We start from the raw sequence: 26,860 nt of genomic DNA, 5'->3' as shown, positions 1-26,860 counted from the left end.
ACAGCCAACCGGGTTCTGGACTCAAATGCTGTGGTCACCGCATAGCAGACTCGTCTGGCAAAAGACAGCTGGGCAAAGGTCTGGTCACGGCACAGCGACCCTTTAGCTGGATGGAGCGGGTAAGCAGGCGTCACTGGAGAATCCCAAAGTGGGCTCAGCCACCTTTCCCCTTTCTCCCTGAAGTTAGTGGGATTTTGTTATGGGGTTTAGTGCTGAAGAGTGGTTCTGCCTGGATCGAAAGGCCTGGATCAACTATCCCTTTTCTGGCCGTGGGGTCTGGAATCTTGCACAGTGAAGGTGGAATATCTGGATACGCAGGCACTGGAAAATTCAGAAGAGAGTGTCCTGTGATCTTCACCCTTTATTTATAAGACGGGTGACATCACAGGGTTTATTGTTGGGCAGAACTAAGCTAGACCTACCCCTCCGAACCGGATAGGTCAGCCCATGTTGGTCGCCTCTTCAAGGAGGGGACTCCGTTTACGGGGTTGTGTTTTTATGAGGTACAAAGCCATCCCACAGTCATTTTTGCCAAAAATCAATCCAAATAACATAGGCAGATTGCATATTTCAGACAAAACATGGTAGTCCACCCCCCACGTTTGTAGGACTTTGTTTCACCCTTCTAATAATTTTTTGGGCTTTTTAGTGGGAACCGCTTCACCCAACATCCCATAATTTTAGGTATGTGTAGATATCATCATAGAAAATATTTCCATTAATGTTTAACGTTCCACCATATGTACTTTTCCCATGATTCACATTTTCCCGGCGTTTCATCCCAAACATGCTATTGACAGCCACGATATATTGTTTTAAAGCCACAAAAATGATCTTTAAATTGTAAAACTTTTACATTACTGCGTTGCCCGGTTATAGAAATAACAGTCTTACAGTTTATTAATAAAAAGTCTTTTAAGCCAGATGGTCTGGCCCTTTGTCCTCCAAATATGGTCATGTCTTTCCAGGCTACCACCAAATGTCAGTTTAGCCCAGAGCTGCCATGGAGTTTCTTGTTTTGAGTGAATGGTAGGTGTCACTTCCAAAAGTAACACGTAGGTGTCCCAGAATCTGTTGTCTCAAGCTGGAGCACAGACACAAGTCTGATGAACGTGTGAGATGCATCCTCTTGGCCATTCAAAGTTTCTAAGAGCAGAAAGTAACACATTGGTCTCCCAGAAATGTATTGTGGCTCTTTTTGGGGGGTGTTCACTCCTGTTGCCATCACACAATTGTCCTTTAAAGCCATGCAGGAAACCTGTTTTGCTGGTTCCCCAGTACAGCCAATACATTTATTTACTTATTCATTTATTTAGTTTTACTGAGCCCAAAAGGCAAGGCTGTTAGAATAAAACATCATATTATATTTTAACCAAACCCCCCTTACATTTCTAGGCAAGGACAAGGCCTTATTCAACATTACACTTTTAAAACGGATATTTTTCTGGTTTGTAAAAGCCCGTTTTGACACGTGGTGAATTCTGCTGGAATGTCCCTTTCAAATTCGCTTTTACCTTCCCTCTGGATTCCAAACATTGTTTGCAGCCCTAGTTAGGTTCTCTTGCACAGCAATCTGTTCAAGGTACAGGTCCACTGAAATTGACATATGCAGCTAGGGTTTCTTTTGAAGCGTCTATTTTTGACACTTTGTAGCAAAAGTCAAGCGTTTTTCCGTACGGCTGAGAGTGAAGTTTCTGGTGATTTCCCAGAAGTTGCCTGACACAGCCTGTCATTCAGCGAGAAATGCTTTCTTTTGCTAAAGCACAACTGGCATATGGCTGGACATAATTGGACCTTACTGGATCAGAACTGTATATTGTTTAACAGATGAAAAGAGCATCAGGGCGCCATTATTTTAAATGTAAAATATTTCCTTTTTCAAAGGGAAATTTTGAGCCAGCAGAAAATCAGTGCTGCTTTTCCAATCTCTTCTTTGGTGCACATAAGAAAACCCACTGGTAGCCTTTCTCATGTGCTCCCTGTTCCATCTTGCCCAGTAGGTGCTTGGCAAGACAGTGCAGCCATCATTTTGTAGCTGCAAAACACAGTTTCTGCTGGTAACTGCTGAAGTGCAGCTTGGAGATGGAGGGGAATTCTGCTAAGTGGGTAAATGTATCCCATAAATCCCCCTCTGACTCTTCTGAGACTTCTTGCTTGTCGAGAGAGAGTAGGGCAAAGTGGGGTGCATCAGGTGGAGTCCTTCCATCAGGGAGTGGTACGTCACGATCCTCTCGTTGGAGCGTGGAGTGACACCCACAGCTTTTACTTCGGTCTTTCTTTAGGGTCTGGAGCGCCGCCCCCAGATCTTCCTTTTGGTCTTTCCTTTCAAGGTCCCCGGGGGAGTCCTCCTTGGTCTATGAAGGGGCGGAACCAGTACGAATCTAGTGAATAAATCAGAACCAGTTACAACATTTTCCCACTGACTGCCTTCCCGGAAGGTTGGCAGCAGTGAGACACACATACATTACGATCATTACAGTATGGAGACAATAACCATACCTAATCCTTCTAAAGACACAGATGACACTGATTTTTACTGGAATTATTTTCTTGGTGATACCCTATTTGCACTGATAATGAATAAAAGTACTCCCTGTTAGACAGATATACCTATGAACCTACCTGTTCCCTTCTGGTTCTTCTTTTTCTGTTCTCATTCTCCAGATGTCTCCTCTATTTGATTTTCTCTTGGCTCCTCAATTGGCTGCAAAATGTGCCTAGGGTGACAACTCTTTAACTGATTAAATGGACCCATTTCTCTTCTGTCACCTCTCCTTCGGGGCTGCAGATTCTGTAGGCAACAGGTGAAATTCTTTCTACAATTTCAAAAGGTCCGTGCCAGCTGGGGAGAAATGTCCGCTCCTTGGTCTGATTCCTTTGGAAATTGTACAAGTAGACCCTGTCTCCTGCTTGGTATTCCTTTTTCGTTGTTTTCAAGTCATATTGGGTATTCATCCCCTCTGCTGATTTTTCCAGATTCCGCTGAGCGTACGTAAAAGCATGTTGAAGGTGTTTTCTTAGATTCTCAACATACTCATGTGTTGTGGAGGTGTTTATGTTACGCTCACCTGGTCTCTGAGGAGGCGTTGGGGCATGGTTGCAGCCCTCCCTGAACTTGAATCACCCCCTTCAGGCCTCTCCCTCAGTAGAAAAGCTGTGAGCGGTGGTACGTGGTGATACTGCTCCTGTGTGGAGATAAGTGTGTGAGTGCTGTGCCAATCTGTGATTGTTGTACCTCTCGAACCAATCACCCCAAAGTACGGTTTCTGTGAGCATACGCCGGCCCATAAAGCTCACCTGTGAATTATGGAAGATTAGCTCTGTCCTGCTACTTCTGGCAGGGGCATGTCGAATGGGATCTAGTTCCTTCACTGATCCCTGATAAGGATTAGTCCAGTCCAGCTGCGACTATGCTTCTCCTTATGATTGGTAAGTCTTTCTTGAGCTCTTGTGAAGCTGTTTGTTCTGTTTAATGTCTTTATATGTTGCTCCTATTTATGGCTGCAATCATGTCTCTTCTGTTTTCGTCCCTTAGATGGAAATGCAGCCTCAATGCAGCTGTGAGATGCGAGACGCGGCCGGATGGAAGATGGATGCTACCACAATGTTCGACAGCAGGTAAGTGATGGTTTAAGGAAAAGCGCGAAGTATGGCGAAGCGCAATCTTAAACTCACTGTTTTTTTAGATGTCTAACCTTGTCTTCTGTTTTTCCTTGCAGGCGCTGCTGTCGACGATGGAGCGTGTCGTGCTGCCAAGATGATGATTTTGGTGTTTCGGAAAGTGTAAAGATGAATACTTGGTTCGCCGAAGAGATATACAGGTAAGAAAAGCTTCCCCCAGTTGGTAAATATGCTGGCAGAAAGCAGGATGTCCAGGAAGCAGGATCTTAAGTCTGACCTCAGGCGACGGTTAGTGTTACGCTACTTGCAAGTGCAGAATAAAGCGAAGCGTCTGACTTGAGGATCTGGGCAGCTTGTATAGCTGCGATTGTGGGCACGCCCATTAGGGCCAGCTTACCAGCCACACCCTGCCACTCCTAGAGAGTGAGCACGTGCAAAGGCAATCCATTAGCAGCCACACCCAACAATACACTTGGGGCTGCTTAATGGTGGAATGTTCAAGGTTAATGCATCTGACGTGCTATGTCCATAATAAAAGCTTTTTGGTGTTAAATAGATGTTCTTGTTTACTTTTGTTCATGAGCCTGGCGCCAAAGGTGCCAGGACAGTGTCCACCCAGGTCTCCTATGCATGCAACCCCTGCATGCCTGTGCCCCTGACTTCATGACCATGACAGTTTTATCAGTGTCTGCTCTTGTGTTCTGTAGAGCAGATGCTGAGGTAGCACCATCCTTCGTCCAGTCTTTAGCTCAAATGGTGACATCTTGGTCGCAGAAAATGGTGTAGATCTGATGGCCATCAGGACAAGCAGTAATCGGATGTCCCAACTTGGCCCAGAATCTGCCACAAACTTTTTTAGAATGCTCACAATTGTTTTATTGTACCTCTCAACTCCCCCAGTAGAGGACAGCGGCGTGCAATGTGGAGTTTCCTTTTTACCCCAAGTATCTCCCACATCTTTGTCATCACTTCACTGGTGAAGTGACTTCCTCGGTCTGACTCAATCCTTTGGGGTAGGCCAAACCGCAAGAAGATGTGGTTGATCATCAGGGCAGCTGCTGTTTCTGCCTTGCAATTTGGGGCCAGGAGACATTCCACCGATTTGGTAAACAAGCATGTTAATGTTAACATGCACTTGTTCCCCCTAGAGGAGCGACTCACGGGCCCGATGAAATCTACTTGTAAATCTGACCAGGGCAGTGTCATCCCCCTGTTCTGGAGGGAAGCTTGGTGTGTGAGTGAAGTTGGCCGAACTTGTGCACACACAAGACAACCTCTTCAAATATTGGTCGAGGTCCTGCCCCATGTGTGGCCAGTATGCAACGCCCCACAAGATTTCTAGAGTAGTGTGAAACCCCTGATGACTGGCTGTAGCCGCGTCATGGCCGTGACTTAGCATCAGGCTCCAGAATGAGGCAGGTACCACCCGCTGGTCACAACCAGAGATGGATCTCCTTACCAACAAACCGTCTTGGATTCAGAACATTTTGGGACACTTCATCAACACTCTGAGGTCCTCATTCCCAATATAATAGGTATCCGTGAGAGGGAAGTTCTCAGGGTCCTCAATGTGTTGATAACATTTCCCAATAATCGGATCCCCTTTTTGTGCCGTGATTAAATCAGCATCTGGGCTCTCCTTACTCCACTGGGCAGTTGAGAGTTCATTGAGGGTATTTTTCTGGGACCTAGTGACAGCGGTGACCTGGATTTCCCCCAACAGGGACTCAATCTCAAGGAGATCTCCCGGGATGGCTCCGGTTTTGGCCAGCTGATCAGCTAGGTAGTTTCCAGTTTTGTCTGGCCCCTCTATTCTTGAATGACTCTTGATATTCTTCCAATGGATGGTCATCCCACTAGAGGTGACCAGATCATCAATATTTTGTATTAGCTTGCCATGTTTGAGTGGTTTGTTATTAGCGCACAGCATGCCTCTGGTTTTCCAATTTACCAGGTGCTCCACTAACCCGTTCCGAACATAATCTGAATCTGTGATTAGGACCGGTTTGTGGAGTTGGTGTTGGATGGCAGTGAAGATGGCCTGATCAACTGCCATCAACTCTGCCACCTGACTACTGCAGGGACCGATTTTGTACCCAGCGGCGGGCTCCGGAGCATCATTCACCCAGGCATTCCCCACGCCAGCCACCAGTTCTTTTTCCCCATTGTTGTCAACATAGTAGGAGCACACGCCCACATAAACTGTGGGCATTCCCTGGCACTTGTCTTCTTCAGCACTTTGTGCTGGGAATTCAGGTACACCTCCATGTTGTCCTGAGTTTTAAGACTTTCGTCCTCGTGACAGTTTTTTCTGGCACATTCATGCAAGTCAGCCAGACCTTGCACGAGGGGACTCTTCTTGTTTTGGCCATATCTAACCTCCACAGGAAGGCCTTGCATTGACAGGATCCAGGAAGTTATTCTGGAATTACTCACATTTCCGGCCTGGATTCTGTCACTTTGGAGGTATTGCAAAGGCTGGTGTGGAGTCTCCACTATGATGGATTCCCCCTGGATTAACGGGCGATAATTCTTCAATGCCCACACCGTTGCCAGGAGTGCGTTCTCACAATCGTTGAATTTTTCCGCCACAGAGGATAAAGTCTTGCTTGCATAGGAGATGCCTTTATTGACCTTGTAATGCTTTTGATATAATACTGCTGTCAAACATGTATTTAAGAACCCTGTCTCCAAGAAGAACTCCTTGTTTTTGACAGGGTAAGCTAGACAAGGCACTTGTGAGAGACTTCTTTTGAGTTGTTTTACTGCCTCGGGCTTGTTCTGGACGCCACTCCCACTTGACCCCCCCGCCCCCTTTCAACAGATGGATCAGGGGACTTGTGATCTCTGCATAATCCTCAATGAACTTCCTACTGTAATTAGTCAGTCCAAGGAGGCTTCTTAGCTCATGCAGAGTGGTGGGGTCTTTCAGTTTTAGAAGCGCTTCCACTTTCTTCTCCTGGGGACAGAGACCCTCAGGAGTTATTTCATGTCCCAAGAAGTTGACCCAGGTCCTACACCACTGCCTTTTGGAGAGACAGTTTTTCTCCGGCAACCCTCAACTGGGTCAGAATATAACGGATTTCCGCTATGTGTTCCTCCACAGTCGACCTTTTTATCAGGACATCATCCACATAGGCCAGGTCACCCCTTTCACCCAAGTTGGATATGGCAGGAGTTTATGTATCCAAAGGGAGTCCAGGTCCACGTGTACTGCTGCCCCCTGAAGGTAAAGGCCAGCTTGTATTGGTCCTCCCTACTGACAGGCACGGTCCAGTACCCATTTGTCAGGTCAATGGCAGTATATACCTTTGACCCCTGGATCTGGTCCAGTTCTTGGTTAATGTATGGGAGAGGCCATTGGGACATGTGAACCTGTTTATTGAGCTCCCTAAGGTCTGCGCAGAGTCTCCATTGGCCGTTTGGTTTTAAAATCCCCAGCACCAGATTATTAAAGTTGCTGTGGACTGGACGAATTATCCCACGGGGCTCAAGGTTTTTGATTATTTCTGACAGGGACTCCATAGATGCGAGAGGCAAGCAATATTGCTTCACAAATACTGGAGTCAATCCAGGATCCGTGGGAATTGTTGTAGTATGGATCTCGGTGCGACCACAGTCGTACGAGTCCACAGCAAAGATATCTTGGAAATCTAAGAACAACTACTTCAACTTTTGCTCCGGAGTCTCACAGGCATCAGCTAGGTTGACCCGCTCTTCAACCATTTGCCTGAAGCCTGGAAAGACTTCAGGTTTTGCTATCTCAGCGGCCTCCTACAATTGTGCGGAAAGGTCTCTGGTTAAAGTATTGACCTGGACAGAGGGTTTCAGGTAGGAGGCGCAGTCGTGGACCTGGAATATCACCTCCTCCGTAAGGGCAGGAAGAGTACACCAGGAAATTCCCCCCCTTGCCGGGTGAAGATCCTGTCTGGTGGTATGTCATTGTCACTGTCATTGTCAAAGCAGTCAGTGGGGATTGGGCCCATCAGTTTGTTTCGTAGATCCATGGAAAAATGTTGGTCATCAACCGCCATTCTAATAATCGTGCCTGCGCCCAAAGTGATACTCGTAGGGTCGCCTTTATCCATCAATATTGGAATGGTGTTGTGTTCTACATTGACTCATGGGATTGGGTTTAACCCCAACCCCTGCTGTTGGAGATGGGCACTGAGATGTACATAGGCGTCAGAATTTTGCAGTGTCTGTCCTATTTTAATTTTTAATTCAAGTGGGAATTGTCGGGTCCGTCCTGGGATGGTGACCTCCTCTCCAATTTGAACTTCAACCGCATACGGCAGTAATTGGGTTGACCGAAATGCTTTTTCTGAATCATCAAACCCCATGGGATTGCCCCCCTAGTCGGGACCAGGCCTTGTAATTTATCAGGTCTAAATTAATTGCAAACCAATTGAGAATGTCACTGCCTAAATAGAATGCAGCAGGGACATCTCGTACAACCCAACAAATATGTTCTATGCTTTTGTTACCTATAGAAATTTTGAGCATACACCTGCTAGGCAGGAGAAGTTTGGAATTAGGAGTTTCCAGACCCATTTCCCACTTATTGATCAATTTAAATGTGGGAATGGCTGGCTCTTTTGGGAGCTTTCTGAACATGGCTTCACTGATGAAGCTATTTCCGTTGTTCACACACACTCTGGCGAGAACAGACTCCTTCCCCTCATTTAATTGGATAGGGAGGAACAACTGTTCTCTAATTTTCTGATTGCCAGCTAAACTTTGAGCTGGTTTCTCATCACTTTTGACTATTGAATTGGGATTTTCAGATTAAAATTTCAAAGTATTTCCTTCCAGTGTGGGATGCCACTTAAAACTGGAAGGTTGATTTTCAGGAATGCGAGAAGTTCCCCTCACCAGTTTGTTGTCCTACAGCAATGACTGTAACGTCGGGTATTTGATTGTTTTGGAAATTAAACTCAATATGATCAGATTTTTGTTGAACCATGTGGCATGTGCCGTTTAAACTAACATGGTTGACACTTAGTTTTAATTTTATTGGCCTGTTAGTCTGACTCCAGAGGACCTTGTTCACACAGTCTATTAGGGGAGATAATCTGTGCAGGATGTCATTCACTATTATACAGGGTGTTCCCTGTGGAGTCACAACTATGACCGGGTGTTTCACTTTGTGTCGCCCAATTTTTATTTCCAAATCTGCTCTCCCCTCGACAGGAATTTAATTCCTGTCGAAGTTCTGGGGTTGTCCAGGAAGAGGGGTGAGCGGGATCTGGTATCTCTTCCCCCCCCCCCCACCCCACCCCCCCCTTCCTGAATTTAGCTGCTCAAAGGCCCTTTTTGACAGAAGAGTGGCTTGGGATCCAGTGTCCACCAGTGCTGAAAATGTACATTCACCTGGCACTTGGACCGGGGCATAAAATCTACCCTCCTTCTCCTTAGGCGGAAAAAGGTAATGTGCATTTTGGGCAAGCTGGGTGGTGAATTTCTTTATTTTAGGCTCTGACACGGTGGAGTTTTGGACACTTCTATGCCAGAGTCTGGGGATCTATAATGAAAATTTGGCATCCTGAAATAGTGGAGATTTTGGAATCCCCTGTTTCCCTTAGCTCTGTGATGCCCCTGCAAAGAAGAAAAAACATATCCATACCTCGTGCCGGGATTTTACCAACAACAATACAACAGTAACACCAACAGAGGAAGTTCCCATAACCAACAAAGGGTCCCTAGGAAATGTGTTTCCTTTTCTAATTCTTCGAACAGCAATGGGTCAGACTTGACAAGCAGCAGGTCCTCCTCAACAGCAGCAGGAAGGAGCAAAACCAAGAGGTCCAGTTTTTCAAGGACGGGGCAAACAAGGGAGGCCACGACAGCAGGGATACCACAGCATGCAAACACGACAGTGGGCACCACAACCCAGCAGACCTGTTGATACCGATCTTTAACCTCAGTGACTACACTCCCACACCAGAAGACACCAGCGTATTAAGCAAAGGACTGAGTTTTGTACCCAAAAATAAAGCAGACTGCTTCACCACGGAACTAGAAATCAGAAAATTCTTTAGGACCATACGTCTACCATATTTTTTCTGCAACTCCACACAAGACAAACCGAGCGACCATACCACGACTGGACTCGAACCCAAATCCACTTTCACACCTATGACATCCATGGTGCACCCGGACATGTTATCATTTGAAAACAAAATCTCAAGAGAAATGGACTCCATCTTTAAAACCAAAAACCACTACACATACAACCTCACGCAACAAGAAAGGATTGCCTTACAAAATCTGGCAAACAACAAGCTATTCCTAGTTAAACCAGCCGATAAAGTTGGCAGAATAGTACTATGGGGAAAACAACAATATGAGGAAGTACAAAAACAACTGAACGACATGCGCTTCTATAAGAAACTAGACACCAACCCCAGCATACGCATTGCAAAGGAAATCAAAAGTCTGATGCTATACGCTGAAACACAGGGATGGATTGACGAAGACGAGAAGTCTTTTCTCATCAAAGAATACCCCGTGACACCCGCATTCTACTGTATCCCCAAGATACACAAACATGAAATCAACCCCCCGGGAGACCAATAGTATCGGCAATAGGCTTACTCCTGGAGCCCCTCTCCATATACACGGACGTATTTTTATGCCCATGTGTAAGGAAAATGAAGTCCTTTATCCAAGATACCACAGCCATGATCCACCACTTAGACAACATCAAAACACAGCAGCACGAAATCCTAGTAACTTTTGGTGTTGAAGCACTCTATACAAGCATCCCACAGAGGGAATGTATAGAGGTATTAAAAAAAGACGTGTCCACACCCACATCTTTCATTCAAGTGTGTATCCGCCTAGCACTCAGAGAATTTTTTCATGTACCAGGGACAACATTACCAATAGAAACGTGGCACTGGTATGGGATCCACTCTTGCACCGGATGTCACAAACTTATATATGGACAACCTAGAAACGACATTCATTTACAATAACAACAGGTACAAGAACCAACTGGTTGGATGGGTCCGATACATCGACAACATTTTTACAGTTTGGAGAGGAACAATTGCTCTATTACAAGAATTCCATACGTGGCTAAACAGCAGAGATCCATGCATCAAATACACCATGCATTATGATCCCATTCATATTGCCTTTTTGGACCTTGACATCCAGATTACAGAAAACGGGACAATTGCCACAACTCTATACCGAAAACCTACAGATAAAAACACCTTGTTGAGTTTCAAAAGCTTCCACCCTCAAGCAGTGAGAGAAAACCTCCCATTCAGACAATTCCTGAGGATAAGGAGGAATTGTACCACAATACCTGAATTCGACCATCATGGGAAAGACTTGGAGAACCATCTAAAAGCACGATGTTATCCGTCACAAATTATCAAGAAGGCTCGCAAGACAGCAAGGAACACCAACAGAACAAACTGCCTCACCAAATACCAAAGGGAAGAACACAAAGAAAAAATAACATGTGTGACCACGTTCACACCAGTAAGCAACGCCATTAGAAAAATGATTCTGAACAACTGGAATCTTCTCCAAACGGACACTTTCCTCCCAGATAAACAAGATTCACCTTCAAGAGAAGCCAGAACCTTAGAAATCGACTAGTCCGTACATACCAAATCACAAAAAAACAGAGAAGCAATCAAATGAATCTGTGGCATCTCCCACCAGTAGTGGGACACTGTTGATGCGGGAAATGTTCAGTATGCAACCTCACGAAGGATCAAAAAGAAGTCTCACTGAATGGAACTATGTGGAAACACAAAACTTTCACAAATTGCCTCACCGGGTGGAGCATCTATGTAATAAAATGGCCATGCAACCTACTTTACATAGGCAAGAGCAAACGTGAGATCAGGCAGCAAATCTGTGAACACAGATCCTGCCTCAAGAACTTAATCGAAGATAAACCAATGGTGGTGCATTTTGCCAAATTGAAACACCAACACACCGAACTGCACTGGTTCATCATTCAGTCCATCAATGCAAAAGCCAGAGGAGGAGACCGGGACAAGAGCTGAGAAAACTCGAGCAAAAATTGATCCATTGCCTAGACACAATCAAGACAGGACTCAACGGTTCCCTTCCACCGTATTATACACACTATACATGGTGCAGACCACTAACTGGATCCCAGTATACTAGAACTCATCAAGTGCACTAATTGCCCTAATAGGCACAGCAAGAACAATGATGCGTGTAACTGCATAATGGACAGTATTTATCGTTCAATAATTCATGGCACAATATTAAGTGGGACGAAAATTTAACAGGTGAAATTTGATGTATGAATGAAATTATCAAAGACAGAAATATGCTTGATGTATAATAAGTGGTGTAGTAATATTGGTAACAAAACTCAATAGTAATCGGACACGTGTTAAGTCATAGATCAATTATCTGGCACGTGAAAATTGACCCTGCAACAGATGGTCTGCAAGGCCCCCACACCAAGTGCACGCTCATCAAGGTTGGGATAGTGCAGCCTTCCCCCTTTTCTCTCTTCTCCTGCACAGCTGTCACGTAAGGCACGAGCTGCCCACAGTCTGTGTTATTGAGTAATCTGTACACTAACTAGAAGCTGAAACATCGCCTATCAACAATGCGCATGCGCAAGAAAGTAGCATGCTGTTGCCTAACGACTAGTCCAACAGCATTAAAATACACAGCAGAAACCACATCCGCCAGCACGCACGCGCACTGGACGGAACACTACCGCACAGCAATCCACAGCTCCTCGAGGAGACCGCGTCTTGCAGGTAAGCAATCCATGCAAGTAGCTGTAGTTTTTAGACCCATTAGGGGTTGTTTTTGAGCAAGATCGGCTCTGTACAAGGCACAAACCAGTCGGGACCACTCCAGCAGAGGCAGCCTACTACGAATTACAAAGGCTCAGCTCATCACAGACATTTTCGTCCAGCCAGTAGAAGCAACAAGTTGTTTAGCTAGCAATGACAATATGGCCACTTCCCTAAGAGGTATAGCAAAGAAGCAGCACGTACAGACAGCATAAGGCAAATGCTCTCTCTACACCATTATTTGTCTGAAATAACTTGTATAGACAATCCCTAATACAATGTTACCATTTTTTACAGCTACTAAGAAAAGTAACAACATGAGTCATCCAATCTACTTGGAGCGGATGAATAACACACGGCGCACTGAAGGCTCCGCTTAAGAAAATATACACTTCCAACCCGAGGCACTGAAGAAATCAGCACAGGTAGGACACACACGCCCCAGGCATTTAAAATTTGCACAGATGCACCAATGTTCTAATTTTAAACTCGCCCATTTTTTTTAGATGCGTACTTACGATAGGCGTGACAAAGCAAGATACTCACCATAGCCCCTTCCTACCAGTCCTGAGGACGGCATCAGAACATCAACAACATTAGTTCATGCTAGAAACACCAATTGTGTCGACTAGATAGATGTTTGGTCATGGGAACCACACTCTAAGTCATCACCAATACTAACCCTCTCACTGTGTTAAAAAAACATACTGCATGATTGTGATATGAATGTACAATATGACATATGTGGGCACCAGGAAAATGTGTTTGGTCTAACATGGTAACACATGTACAATAAATCAAACAGCCTCAAGTCGGTTTTTACCAAAGCATCAAGATATGAGAAAAATAAAGACGTCATTTATATAAATGTTACATTGGTGATCTTTTTGAATGTATGCACAGAAAAAATCATAGGATCTGTCAATCGTGTTGTGAAAAACTCCCGGCAAGTGCCAAAAGGGTGGGGTAGCCTGAGTCCTCTGTCACATTGCCTCCTAAGGACACTCCAGAAGCAGGAAATCCCAATCCAGAGTCCCCTCACCAGAGGCCAGGACCGAGGGAGCAAGGAAAGTCCAACTGGAAATTTGTTCTGCATCAGTGCTGTTTGCAAAGTGCTGCTGAATCGAAAAGAGCCCATAGGCAAGCTCCTGGAGAAACTGGCCATCTCCCAGCTTAACCTCCATGCTGAAACTGTTGGTAGTCTCCATGACCATCAATCTGGCTTCAGAGCGGCCAGAAGCACGGAAACTGCTCTCCTGAACATCCGTGAGGACCTGCTCTTGAACCTCGACTCCAACACTCCGTGTGTTCTCATTCTGCTCGATCTCTCTTCTGCCTTTGACACTGTCAACCATGCCATCCTGCTCAACCGTCTCCGTGATGACCTGGGTATCACTGGTCAGGCTCTGGCGTGGCTGACCTCTTTCCTTTCCAATCGACCCTCCCAGGTCCAACTTGGGTCCTTCCTCTCTGACATCTTTTTCTCCACCTGTGGTGTTCCCCAGGGATCTAATCTCTCTCCCTGGCTGTTCAACCAGTATCTGGCACTCCTTGCCCACCGCATCGCCGCTCTCTGCCCCTACTTTCAGTGCTATGCGGACGACACCCAGCTCATTTTCAGGCTACCCTCGGCCTCCTCCTTTCCTTCCGTCATCTCTGACTGTCTGTCTGCCATCCAGGAATGGTGTGCCGCCAATGATCTCTGCCTTAATGCTAGTAAGACTGAGATTCTACTCATCGGCACACCCACTCCCTCCTTCCCTGTAGCTCTCTGGCCAGCCTCGCTTGGCCCTCCTCCTGCTCCTACCTGCAAGGCAAAAAACCTCGGGGTCATCTTCGACTCCACACTCTCCTCTCTTTATATATCTGACGTCTCTAAGAAGTCACACTACCAGCTGCACCTCCTCAGAGGTATTCTTCCCTTCCTCTCCTTCCCCCAGAAGCTCACTTTCTCCCGAGCCCTGGTTCTCTCGAAGCTGGACTACTGTAACAGCCTCTATCTTAATCTGCCTGCCTCCACTCTCCGCCCCCTGCAACTCATCCAGAACAGAACTGCGAGACTTGTCCTTGGCCTCAAGCCCAAGGACCGTATCTCTCCAGGACTGAAATCTCTACACTGGCTCCCAGTGGCTGCGAGGATTAAGTTCAAAACCCTCTGCATTGTTCACAAGGCCTTCTAGGGCCTGGGGCCTAAATACCTTCAACTCTCTCTTCCTAAATATCTTCCTTCCCGAGCCCTTCGCTCATCCATCTCCAACTCCCTCAGGGTCAGCCGCTTCTCGAAGCAACGAGTTGGGGGTCGATCTCTCGCCGTGGCAGGGGCCTCCCTCTGGAACAGCCTTCCTGCCTCCCTGAAACTTCAGGAGAACCATCTCCGGTTCCGGAAGCACCTCAAAACCTTCCTCTTTGCTTCTGCTTTCTCTCTCCCTCTCCCCTGCTAAATTATTGACTGAATCTGCACCAAATCTGCAACTGGGCCACTCTCACCGACCTCGGTCCTGGGCCCAGCCACTCTCCTCCTGCACTGCCTCCCTGGCAACCCCTGCACTGAGGGACTGTCTCTGTATCCCTACAGCCCCCCCTTTCCCAGCACTTGTCTGCACTTGCCTTGCACTTGCCACCAGCTGGCCCTATTTATTTACTTATTCTACTTACTTGTACTGCACTTTTCCCCTTGCACTTTTCCCTTCCCCCTACCCCTGCACTTGCGCGGTCTGAATGACACCTGGCCTAGTAGGATCGTTGTCTGTCTTCCCCTTGTTCCCCCCTCCCTGCCTCGTCGCGCCTTGAAACACTTGTGTATAGGCGCGTTACAAATGCCATATCATATCATAGCTGCCGACGACCTTCCCGAGTACTGTCGCAGAAGCCCTCCAGACGTCCTCCCTCTTGTCCTCACGACTGAGACTCAAGAACCAGGGTCTGCTTTGCTGTAACAAGATGGAATCCAGCTGGACCACTTTTCTTTTAACTAGAGGTACTGTTTGGGCTTGGGGGTTCTTACCTTCTTGCCTTAAGTCGTGCGGTCTCCCTTGAGATTTGCACTTGCTTAACTTTCTGAGTTTATTTCAACTTCCTTTTGCAAAGGCTTAACATCTTGTGTGCCTACAGTGATTTTCTGACTATCTGACTTTTGTGAAAGACTCTTATTCAAGAAGTGTATCAGCACTATTGACTTTGTCCAAATGACTTTGGCTGTCTTGGCATTGCTTGTCCCTCATAGGTTGAAATGTGTTGAACACTGTTTCTGCTGGGAAAGGCTTACCTAGACTTCATTGGAAGATTCCCATTGTCCTCACAGTATTAGTAAACTTTCTAACCTTTATATTATTTTACCTTAATCCTTCCTTTCTGAAACTCAGAGTCTAAAGAGTATATTGGCGTTATATATTAATGCAATACTATCCTTGTTATTGAAGTCCCTTTAGGGTGTAGGAGACAAGTATTGGCATCTCCAAAGAGTATTGACCAGCTTTATTGATTTTGAAAAGTAATTCCAAAGTTTGCTTGGCTGTTACAAACAATTGCCTTTTAAAAAAATGCTTTACTAAAAACTGATGTTAAATACATTAATAACTATTTATAACTGAAACCTTGAGTGTGTTACTTGGTTACATGTATTGACAGATTTCATTTGTACAGCTCTACAGCTCACATTTACCCCTCTTGAGATAGACGTGGCTGCTCAGTCACACTATCAACTTGTGTAGTACAGACCAATATCAAAAGGTGGGTTACCTAATACCACGCATATAAGTCTTGTGTAGTCTCGCACAGTGTGACTGCGCCAATTCTTACCTAACTTCCTGCTCCCTGATTCTGCTCGAGGGCACTTGTGGGAGCAGTGCCGCCATCCTTGTCACAACCGGCCGTAGGGCCTCATGCTGTGTTGAGATTCTTTTAGACTTGGCTTTTAAGTACTAGCGGCAGTCCGCCGACCTGTGTGACGATCTTGACTCCACTGGTGACATCGCCCTGATTGGTGACTTGGACCTCACTGGTGACGCCTGTCTGACCTTGATGGTGAAATACACGCAGAGTGAAGTCTCAACCCTGTTGCCGATCTAGTTAGGGGCCTGAGGAGTGAGATGGTTAGATGCCCCTCTGGCTGGTGCTTCCCTGATTGAGCTGGTGGCAGTCTAACTAGTAGCTGTGAGAACACTGCTTGCAAAGATGAGATGACCTGCAGTGATAGTAGAGTCTGCGGGTTTAACAGTGACTGACTTGGCAGAGCTGGATGTGAACAAGCCAGTCCATGTCCCATTATCTGTACCATAGGTGCAGAAGTCGTGGGTTCTTGACGCTCCATGTGCATCTGGCACCTTCCAGGTGTGGGTGGCTGTAGCTGTTGCGAGTCTCAAGAATGTGAGGATTGCGCTTGCTGGGACACAACATCTGAGTCAATTTCGTGCTGCAGGATATCCCCTGGCATTACATCTGAATAAATGATTGGGGACACTGGCGAGGTATACACCTGCTCCAGTTCTTCCACCCAATGAGGTTCTCTCTGGCCTTCTGTTTGCGTGACTGCACTTTCTGCGGGGACAACTGGCGCCCCTTTATCTGTAGCCGGTAAGGTTTCCTCCAGTCTTTGCAGAGTTTTCTCACTTCCGGGTATGGACGATGATCTTGTCAACGACAAAGGTGGGGTGGACCCTGTCTCCTTACTTCCCATGGCCGACGAGCCACCAGTGTTTTCACCCAATGACACAAGTGCTTGTTTAAGCTTCACCTTGGTGGACAGCCTGGTAGCCTCCGTCCCTTCCGTTGACTTCATATAGTCGTCATGCTCGTGGATGGTGGTCCTTTAGTGGACCAGTGCGCTTTATTCGACGAGTGTGCCTTTGGGTTTTTGGTCGCAGACCAGTCCGTAGACAGAGCGATTTCGGTCCTTCCTTTTACTGCTGTTTTTGTTGACGAGTGCATGGTAGACGGGCTCATCGATGAATGTCCTGTTTTTGTAGTCATGGACAACAAACCTTTTCTTGTTTGTCACCAGCGACAGGCTTGTCGATGAATATCCTGGCTCTGCAGTCGTCGACAACAACATTTTTGTTGTCCGCGCCACTGTAGCCGTTGATTTGGTTGTTAGGTCTCCGTTTATGTGGTCGACAAGCGCGCCGTCGACGACGAGGAGGGCCATCCATCTGTTGCACCCGTAGTTGAAGGGTTGAGGTTGTGCTGTGTGGTCAGTGAAAATGTTGTTGACGATGAAGATGTTGAGGCCCTTACCTCTGCAGCACCTGCCAAAGACGGTTCCTCACCATGGCAACATTTCTGCTTTTATGTGGTCTTTCCTCAGATCTAGCCCTTTCCCTGGAAAGAAGCATTGTCTTACCTGTTCCCCCTGGGTAAGACAATGCTTCTTTTGGACTCCAGCAGCAGATAATGCCCCCCTGGAGCCAACACACCAGTCGCTGATGTCTGTCTTTGAGGGGTTTGGAGCTAAAAACTTGACAGATCTTGCAATCATCGACCAAATGACTGAGATTAAGGCAGTAGATAAACTCACTGTGTCTGTTGACTTCAAAGACATTTTTATGGCCGCCGGAGTTGCAGGCCTTAAACAGACTTCTTTTTAGCCTTTTCCATTTTCTTGATGGTCCTGCTTTCCAAATGTAGAAACTTTGTGAAACAGCTGATACCTTTGAAGTATATGTAATTTTTTGATCAACACAGTTTCTTTCTCTTGAAGAGAACGAACACGAGGACTCCATCCAGTTTGACACGCGGCTAGAATCTGAGAAAGGCTGGCGAGGAGGAGCCTGATTCTCGATGTCCCATTGGATCAGCCTTAACGAAGTAGATGGCATTACAAAATGCACAAACATTTTAGTGAAGTGTGTGTGTGTGTGTGTGTGTGTGTGTGTGTATGTATATATATATATATATATATATTATTATAACTTAGGATTCCCAGCTTGACGCCGTGGAATATGCACAGCATGTGAATCTATAAAGGATACAATGCTGGGGAATATCCCATTTCGTTTTTGTTGTGTATGTACGCATTCTTGGGAGAAATATTAATGTGTGCACATATTCTAAAGCACTTAGCATTTTTAGAGCATCATCTGGTGTTAATAGAGGAATATGAACAGCAGGCCAAAGATTTCGCTAAGGGGTGGAAGAAGCTCAGTAGGTTAATCCAGACAGTGTGAGCAAGTTAGGCAAGGGACCTAAAAGTGAAATAAAAACTGTTTTTTCAAACATTTGAGTTTCGCTTTCAAACGAATGATTTTCAATAAGTAAATTTTTCAGAATTGTATTTTCTATCAAAAGATGGCAGAGTTGGCATTAATGTATCCCACTTGCTGTGTTTGCTTTCCAAATTGTGATCTAATTCCACCCAAACCACGCCACTGGGGGCATGTGCAAAGGGAGTGACATTTTCAGTGCCTCTAATGGGCAGTGCAGGTTTTCACCATACGCCACAAACAACTGATTATTTTCATTGCCCGTTACCTTTAAATGACCATTGTTATATTACACATTGATTACAACGAGATACTCCTGGATTTTCTGGGGGTCTAACTGAAAGGGGCCCCTAAGGGTCCCTCGCGATATGGAAACAAGGCAATAACCATACACGAAAGGATGCGCCAGACACGAGGTTCAAATTCCCAATGCTAGGGTTTATTGCAAGCAAAAATAGTCCCAATTGGCCAATTCTGGTCTCACGCCCCGCGAGTTTCCTAGACCTCGAGGGACGCAAGAGAGCAAATTACGTACATCAGTTACATATATACAAAATGCATATCATACAATCAGCTACGTCATGTTTAACACCCTCCTTTATTAAGTTTCTTTGAACTCGGGATGACGATGGACATTTCCGACGGGTATGACAATTATGACACTTTCGATGTCTATTCTAGTAACCATGTGCAATTTAGAAAGTGCGGAGGCATCTTTTAGTTGTTGAACAGAACACGGTGGTTCTGTTCTTGGAAGCAAGCTGCACACGGGGGAAGAGCCACATTCCAAGCTTTGCTATCTATGAGGTACTATTTGTGTCCTGGGAGCCGACACGCTCTACAGGGTTTTGTGAAGGGGGGCCGTAGGAAGAGCATAATTCAAGCCTTTAGCTGTTTTATTCTAACATATTCAACCATCGTACGAGACTGGCTGGCAGCTGTTAAGTGATTAAATGCCCTGCAGCTCTCCCTCAAGGCTACAGAGAGGGATCGTGGGCATTCCTTTCTGGGCTACTCAGGAGTTTTCAACGAACTCCTCAGTCCCGCGACCTTGCCCTTTCATATTCAGACAACAATGTTAACAGTTGAGCAGAGTAAGCAGAATCTGCAAGAATTGCAAGCTGCAAAGCAGTTTAGACAGAAAGCAATGAGCAATGGTTAACAAGCAAAATGGCGATTCTTGCTACGTTTAAAATGGCCGCTCGTTGGTCAAGCATAACAGTCTATATTTCTATAATTCGGTGCATAAGACGGTTGGCCTACGGCCATCAAGTTACGTCTGTCATTCAAATGAAGGGTATTCATTTTTCCAGATTGACATAACATCAGCTTCCCACACTGATAAACGGAGCAGGGACAATCTAGATTCCGCCCTGGCCTCAGTATTGAACTGGCGGTAGTGGCTGCCATGGGCAACATGTATTGCATGATGGATGCCACAAGGCGGGGGCCTTGTTACTGTTCGAGCTTTCAGCCTACTTCGATACCATCGACCATTTCATTTTACTATCCCAACTCCATAACTTTGATGTGACAGATAAGGCGCTGGTTTGGCACTCATAATTTCTTTCGGGTAGATACCAATCAGTTGTGCTGCATCATTTTTAATCTATCAAATTTCCTGTGACTTGTGGAATCTCACAGGGTTCTCCACTTAGCCCATTGCTTTTCAATCTGTATAGGAGAAGTTTAGCATATATCATTCAATCGTTTGAGGCCAATTTTACATTTATGGAGATGATACCCAACTGATTTTCCGTTTGGGGCATTCAGACAGGCAACGGGCTGATTGTTTCAAAGATGTTTGGAGCAGGTCAGTTTGGATGAATACCAATTGTCTAAAATGTGATATTAATACCTGCAGACTTTAACCATTGTCTGGAGGAATTTTGGCTTAACGTTCTTGGATCTTGTCCTAATCCATACCACATAGTGAGGGATCCAGAGATTTGGCTGGATCCCAGCGAAATGACCAGTACCTGTTTCTATGATTTGCAGACACTGAAGAGATTTCTGGACTATGCTTCCTTTCCACACAGAATCCAGTTAATGCTTTCATAGCCAGCCGTCTGGATTTCTGCAATGCGACATGTCTGGAGTTGGCCAAATCCACCTTCTGTAAATTGCAGATTGTACAGAATGCTGCCACTCGTATGATCTTTCAGTTGGACTGGAGGGAACATATTACTGCAGCACTGAAACCGCTGCATTGGTTTCTGTTGGAGAAATGTATTCAATTTAAATCTGTGTGCCTAGCGCCTTTTTCACAGAGCAGTTTATACATTATAAGACATTACGCATATTGCATTCACCTTCTGCCAGCCTTCTAGAGGTACCTAGGACTAGACTGGTTAGATGGGGGGGTTGGGCCTTCTCTTTTCTGGCTGTAAAACTTTGGAATGCCCTGCACGTTGATTTGCAATTCACTAGCAATCGTCTGGAGTTCAGGAAGAAATAAAAAATGTTATTTCCACGTTGATAATTTAAATTCCTGCCTGTGTGCCATGTTGCTTTCTCAAGCAATCTAGCAACTGATACCTTTTCACGGTCAAAGTGCGCTTTGTAAGCATTTACTACAATACCATACGACCTCACTATTGCAGTTCAGAAAGCAAACAGAGTGGCACAGGTATTTTGGCCAGAGATGTCACAGCCCCGCTATGCAAGAATTTTGGAGATATAAAGTTTTGATATTCAAAGAAAACTGTTTTTGCAGGAATTCATTGAAAGCACTAACCAAAAAAGTGATGCGTGGAAGGTTTGAGTAACTCTGAACCACTGGCACTGCTCTCTGCAACCTTCCACACCACCCTCTTTTAGACTGTCTGCACCATTACAAAAGGGGTCCAGACCACTCTGAACTGATAGGCCAGGTCACCTCTGCACAGAAACACAAGCAACCCCAGATATGTTTCGGCCTTGTGGGGCCTCATAATTGATTCCCTATGGTATAGCGAGCAAGGGCTCTCTCACTCAGGGGGACAAAATATAGCCAAAAAAGTGATGGGTGCAGTTTTTTTTCCTTCCCAACTTTTATTTTAATAAACGAGACATTTATAGTCAAACTGTGTCTTTGCGTATACATCTTAATTACACAGGCAGTGTTATACGTACATGGCAAATTAGATTTCTCTGTCAGCCGTCTCGCTCCCACCTCATTAACCTTTAACCACTATTAACTATCTTTTGTTTTTTAGACTCGGAGATACCGCTGGGATGACCGCAAAGTACTGAAGGATGTCTCGTACACTAATTGGTACTCCCAGGTCTTCAGCCCATGCTGTCGCTAGTGCATGGTTTCTGGCCATGTTAGTAGGGATTGGAACGTGTGAAGGTGCGGGTAGGTATTCAGATGCAGTTCCATTTCTTTCTCGCATGGCGGTGGGAGAAGGAGACAGGATTTTTCTGATGTGTGGCTATGGATCGTGGCTTGTATAGTGCGATAGTGGAGCCAGGCCCCTTGGCCTAGTCCCAGTATGTGGTGTGCTGCTTGGAATTTGACAAGGGCCCCCTCCTCAGTCATATCCATTATCTGTATTTTTGCCCATTCCACTTCTTGCTTGTGGTGTACTTTCTGTGCATGCCCATATGATAGTACCGCCGGTATGCTAGCCCATGCTGGTGCTTCCCGTATTGGTACCCCCTGCTTGGAGTCGGTACCATTAGTTTATGGTTGGTCAGACTATCGGGTGCATTTAAATTTTCTGCGGGATTCTGTGCGGGGGTATAGACATGATCTCTGTTGGGGTCATCAGAGCCATCCGGGCCAGTTCCATGGCCCTCCAGCTGGCGTCATCGTCAAGCCAGCGTTTGATCCAGCATATTTGGGCTGCCTGGTGGTAGGCTTTTAGTGAGTAAACTGATAGACCACCATTCGCTTTTTCCGCCTACAGTACGTTTAAGCGGATTCGTGCCTTTCCCCCCCGCCATATGAATTTGGCGATAGCTTGGTCTAAGTCCTTGAGCATTTTAGGTGTCGGGCCGGTAGGGAGCATCATGGTTGGGTACGTTAACTGGGGGAGAGAATTCATCTTTAGCGCATTAATCCTCCCTGTCAGGGAGGGTGCCAGTGCATCCCATCTCTCTCGGTCTGCAATGATGTTTCTTAAAATCTGCGGATTGTTTTGGTTTTATAGTTCACCTAGCGCAGAGCTGATGTTGATCCCCAAGTATTTAATATGCTGCATTTGCGGGGTGAACGGGACACCTCCCGGGGTCCCATGGGATGTCCTGTTTTAGGGGCATAACCTCTGATTCGCTCCAGTTTAGTTAATATCCCACCATCTGGACACATTTCTGAAGTAGGATCTTGATATATGGGAGGGACGCGGGACCCTTGCTTATATACAGAAGTAGGTCCTCCGCATACAGAGAGACGCAGTGTTCTTCCGTACCTTGGCGAATGCCCATCCATCTGGGATCTATGCGTAGTTTTGATCGCGATCGGCTCGATGGAAAGGGCGTACAGAAAGGGTGAGAGAGGGCATCTTTGGCGTGTTCCAGATTGTAGGGCAAACTCGGGCGAGGCTATGCCGTTGGTGACCACTGAGGCCGTAGGGCCTGTATACAACAGCTTGATCAGTTGTATGAGACGTGGGGGAAAGCTGTATCTCGGTAAGACCCTAAACATGAACTCCCACTGTACCTTGTCGAACGCCTTCTCTGCATCGACGGCTACGATTACATCTTCAGGGTCATTGTCCCCGGCTATAATATGAAGCAGCCTTCGGATGTCACTTGAGTGCCTATTCTTTATAAAGCCTGTTTGGTCTTTGTGAATTAAGTGTGGAAGGCTCCCTTCTATTCGTTATGCCAGACATTTTGCTAGTATTTTGGCATCTGAATTTATTAGCGAAATCGGCCTGTAGGAGGCCACAGACCTCCGGGTCCCTTCCTGCCTTATCAAAGACTATGATGTTTGATGCTAGCGTTGACTGCAGTAGTCGGCCCTGAGTCGCTACCTCTTTAAATACCGGCTCGAGTGTAGGTGCAATCCCTTCGGTTATGTGTTTATATAGGTCAATGGGGATCCTGATGCCCTTCCGGGTGAGTATGAGGAATTTGCTCTTGAAATGTCTGAGGCCGTGATGTGGGTCTTTAGGTGCTCTAGCTGATCTGGAGGTATCTTGGGTATGGTTATTGAGTCAAGGAATGCCTCCAGGTCCTGATGTGTGCATGTGTCGGATTATGTGTACAGGTCACGGTAGAACTCCGCAAAGCGTGCATTGACCTTGTCCTCTCCTACCACTAAATCGCTTGTGGCATCCCTGATGGAAGCAATCATTTATGCGGCCTGTCCTTTATTTAATGCCAGTGCCATCATGCGCAGCGGTCTGTCGCTTTTGAGATAGTACGTTTGAGACCAGCTTGTAAAGGATTTCTGTGCCCTATCTGCAAAATTTTGCTTAATTTTTGTTCTCAGCTTTTTAAGTTTGGGTTGCAGCTGCTTATCTCGAGTCGTTTTATGCTGTTTTTCTAATATTTTGAGTTCTTCCGTTAGGTGGACCTCAGCTTCTCCCCAGGTCCTCCGTTTATACGACCATTGTGATATACATTGTCCTCTCAGGAAGGCCTTAAAGGCGTCCTTGCATGCATAGGGGGGGTACCCCAGCCCGAGATTCGTTTCCCAGAAACCTTCAATGTTGTCTTGAAAGCGTGCTACTATATCGGGGTATTGCAAAATGCGTAGGTTTAGCCGTCACATCAGGGATTTGTGAGCTGTGTCTGGAAGTGTGATTTTAAGCCTAACCAGATTGTAGTCTGAGAGGGTGGTCTGTAATATCATGCAGTCAGTGTCAATATGTAATGCGTTAGCTGGTATCATCCAATTCTAGGCGGGAGTAGCTATTGTGCCTATGAGAGTAAAACGTAAAGTTTCGATAGTTCCCATGAATGTGTCTCCATACATCTTTTAGACGTAAGTCTGCCATTAACGTTTGAAGGGCTACCCGTTTTTTCAGGTTAGTGGAGTTGCAAGAGGCATTGCCTTGGGGCGGTCCAGATTGGGGTCTAGAGTTATATTGAAGTCTCTGCCCATCACATAGAGGTTCCCCAAATGTTGGGCACAAGTACAGAGGGTGCGTGTGAAGAAAGATGGGGTATCATCTGTTGTGGGGGCGTATAGGTTTAGTATTGTGATAGGGTGGTGGTAGAGCATGCATTGGAACAGTATGTAGCTCCTTTCTTTGTCCCCATATGTGTGCTGTATCTGGAACGGGACTCGTTTATGGATCAGGATGGATACTCCCCTTTTTCCTTGGCAAGGTGAATGGGCTGCTATTCCCACCAAACCATGTGTCTGTTGTTCTGATTCCTCTGTGTTAAGGAGGGTTTCTTGCAGGAATATGATGTCTCCCTGTATGTCCCGCATGCATTCTCCTGCGCTTTATAGGATGGCCCATCCCCTGTACCTTGAGTGTTACCAAGGTTATTTTGGCCATTGCATGCTTATGTGGGTCAACAGGTCGCAGGGCCGCAGCTAGTCATCTCTGAGGAGGTCTATCATTGTGTCTGCATGTGTCGAGCACTCCCTTTGTCGCAATCACCAAATCTTTAACCAGTGGGTCAGCACCCACAACAAAACCCACCATAAGCTTAAACTTAAACCTAAGCTCATCTACAGAAACATTGGGCAGGTCAACCAGCCGGCCCTAACCCAATACTTGGCCACAAAGCCCATATATGGGGTTTTAGGGTGCCAAGTCAGGGGTTGTCACCCTTTCCAACATATTGAAGGTACATATACTTTTTTTTTTTATTAAACTGGTTTTGATAAACGCAGCAATCGAACAAACATAATAAGTCAAGACGCTTTGCCAATACAAATACCAAGTTCGCCTGGCATACAACAGTTTTATGAAGTGAACCCTCCCCACCATCACCTCCCCTTACATCACTCCCCCGACTGCTAAGCCTGCCTCAGTACCCTCTATATGTTGGTCAATGCTGTGGCCTTTCTCTTGCTCATACAATGGGGGCGCCTACACCGGTTGCCGATCCTTGACAACCGGTGCCAACAATATTTATGTAAGTATGTTCCATGCTGTTGGCACCACATTCGTGACCTGAGGGACATCATGCATGGCCCTCTGCCATACCGTTGTCTCTGCCTGTACCCAATTCCTAAGGTCTTGTCAGCAGTCCTCCAAGCCAGGGCCCCTCTCAGACTTCAACCTCATTGCTATCCGTCGCTTGGCCAGTATGAACACCAAGACCTTCATTCTAGAGACATGACGCAAATGCCTGGGGCGTTGTTAGGGCGAATTCTCTGTTTAGGCTGAATTTCCTAACCTAGTGAGTCCCCCAGCAGCTTTGCTGGATTTCTGGAGTTTGTTTTTTCTCCTGCCAAGAGTGAGACTCTTTTTCTCGCACTCTTGGACATGATTTGGGGTATTCCTTTGTTGATCTATGTGTTTTATGGGCTATGGGGTCTTTTACTCCATAGGGTCTCATGTGTTTTTTTCTATGTGTGTTACACAGCACCCTCGGTGCAGTAACACCGGGGGTGTCCTAGGTGACCCCCACCATAGACTCCATACCCTGGGACTGACTACTGTCTCCCAGGGCATGTAAAGTCACCATCGGCTTTACTAGTCCCAAATTACTAACGGAACCGTTACAAACCATCATATTGTGGACGTACTGGTAGGGGCAATTCGATTGCCCCTGGGTCTGTTGTTCGAGGGGGCACTGTCCCGTCCCCCCTTGTCGAGTTTTGGCTGGTGGCAGTGGATACTGCTTTTTATATTCCTTAAGAATATTCTCTATGGGATTATCCCATGCATTTTACTCGCACCACTTTTTGGTGCTATGTTAAAGATACCGCCGGTTTATTTATTTTATATTAATTCACCAGTAGGATCTTTGTGCCAGAACTCGGTTTTAAAATGGCGTTTGTGTTCGCCTCTGTAACTCCAAACCAAAGGTCGAGCCCTTTGTTCCACTTTTGGCAGGCTTCTACACAGAAGCCCTCCAAAGTGGTGCCACGCTGTCTGGGTACCACAGGGGGTGTCGGAGGGGGTTTAGGCACCTTGCACTAAGTTGCCTTGCTAACCCAAGTCGCACTCTTGCGTGATTGGCCCAAGTGGTGAGCCGCCTCGCTCACCACTTAGCATGTTTGATTGACAGCTATGTTTCTTGCATAAAAGCAGGGCTTTTGGGACTGGAACTTCAGAAGTCGCCACAGGACCTGAAAATCCAAAGAGAGAAGCTGAGCCGACCTGCTACGACGAC

General features: G+C 46.1%; 1 long non-coding RNA gene across 3 annotated transcripts in view; it reads left to right on the top strand.

Annotated features, from left to right (window-relative positions):
- The window catches only part of LOC138488393 (uncharacterized), a 99,372-nt gene that overhangs the window by 67,873 nt on the left and 4,639 nt on the right, over window positions 1-26,860 (top strand). For all 3 annotated transcript variants that reach the window (XR_011274653.1, XR_011274654.1, XR_011274652.1), the window contains 2 exons: window positions 12,729-12,856; window positions 21,826-21,968. This is a non-coding gene — a long non-coding RNA (uncharacterized lncRNA). The remainder of the gene's footprint in view (window positions 1-12,728; window positions 12,857-21,825; window positions 21,969-26,860) is intronic.

This window comes from Ambystoma mexicanum, chromosome 9 (assembly GCF_040938575.1).
Source record: "Ambystoma mexicanum isolate Mex_15411 chromosome 9, UKY_AmexF1_1, whole genome shotgun sequence".
NCBI classification, from domain to species: domain Eukaryota; kingdom Metazoa; phylum Chordata; class Amphibia; order Caudata; family Ambystomatidae; genus Ambystoma; species Ambystoma mexicanum.
The sequence above is the reverse complement of the archived record's forward strand: the minus strand, read 5'-3'. Positions and strand labels throughout refer to the sequence as shown.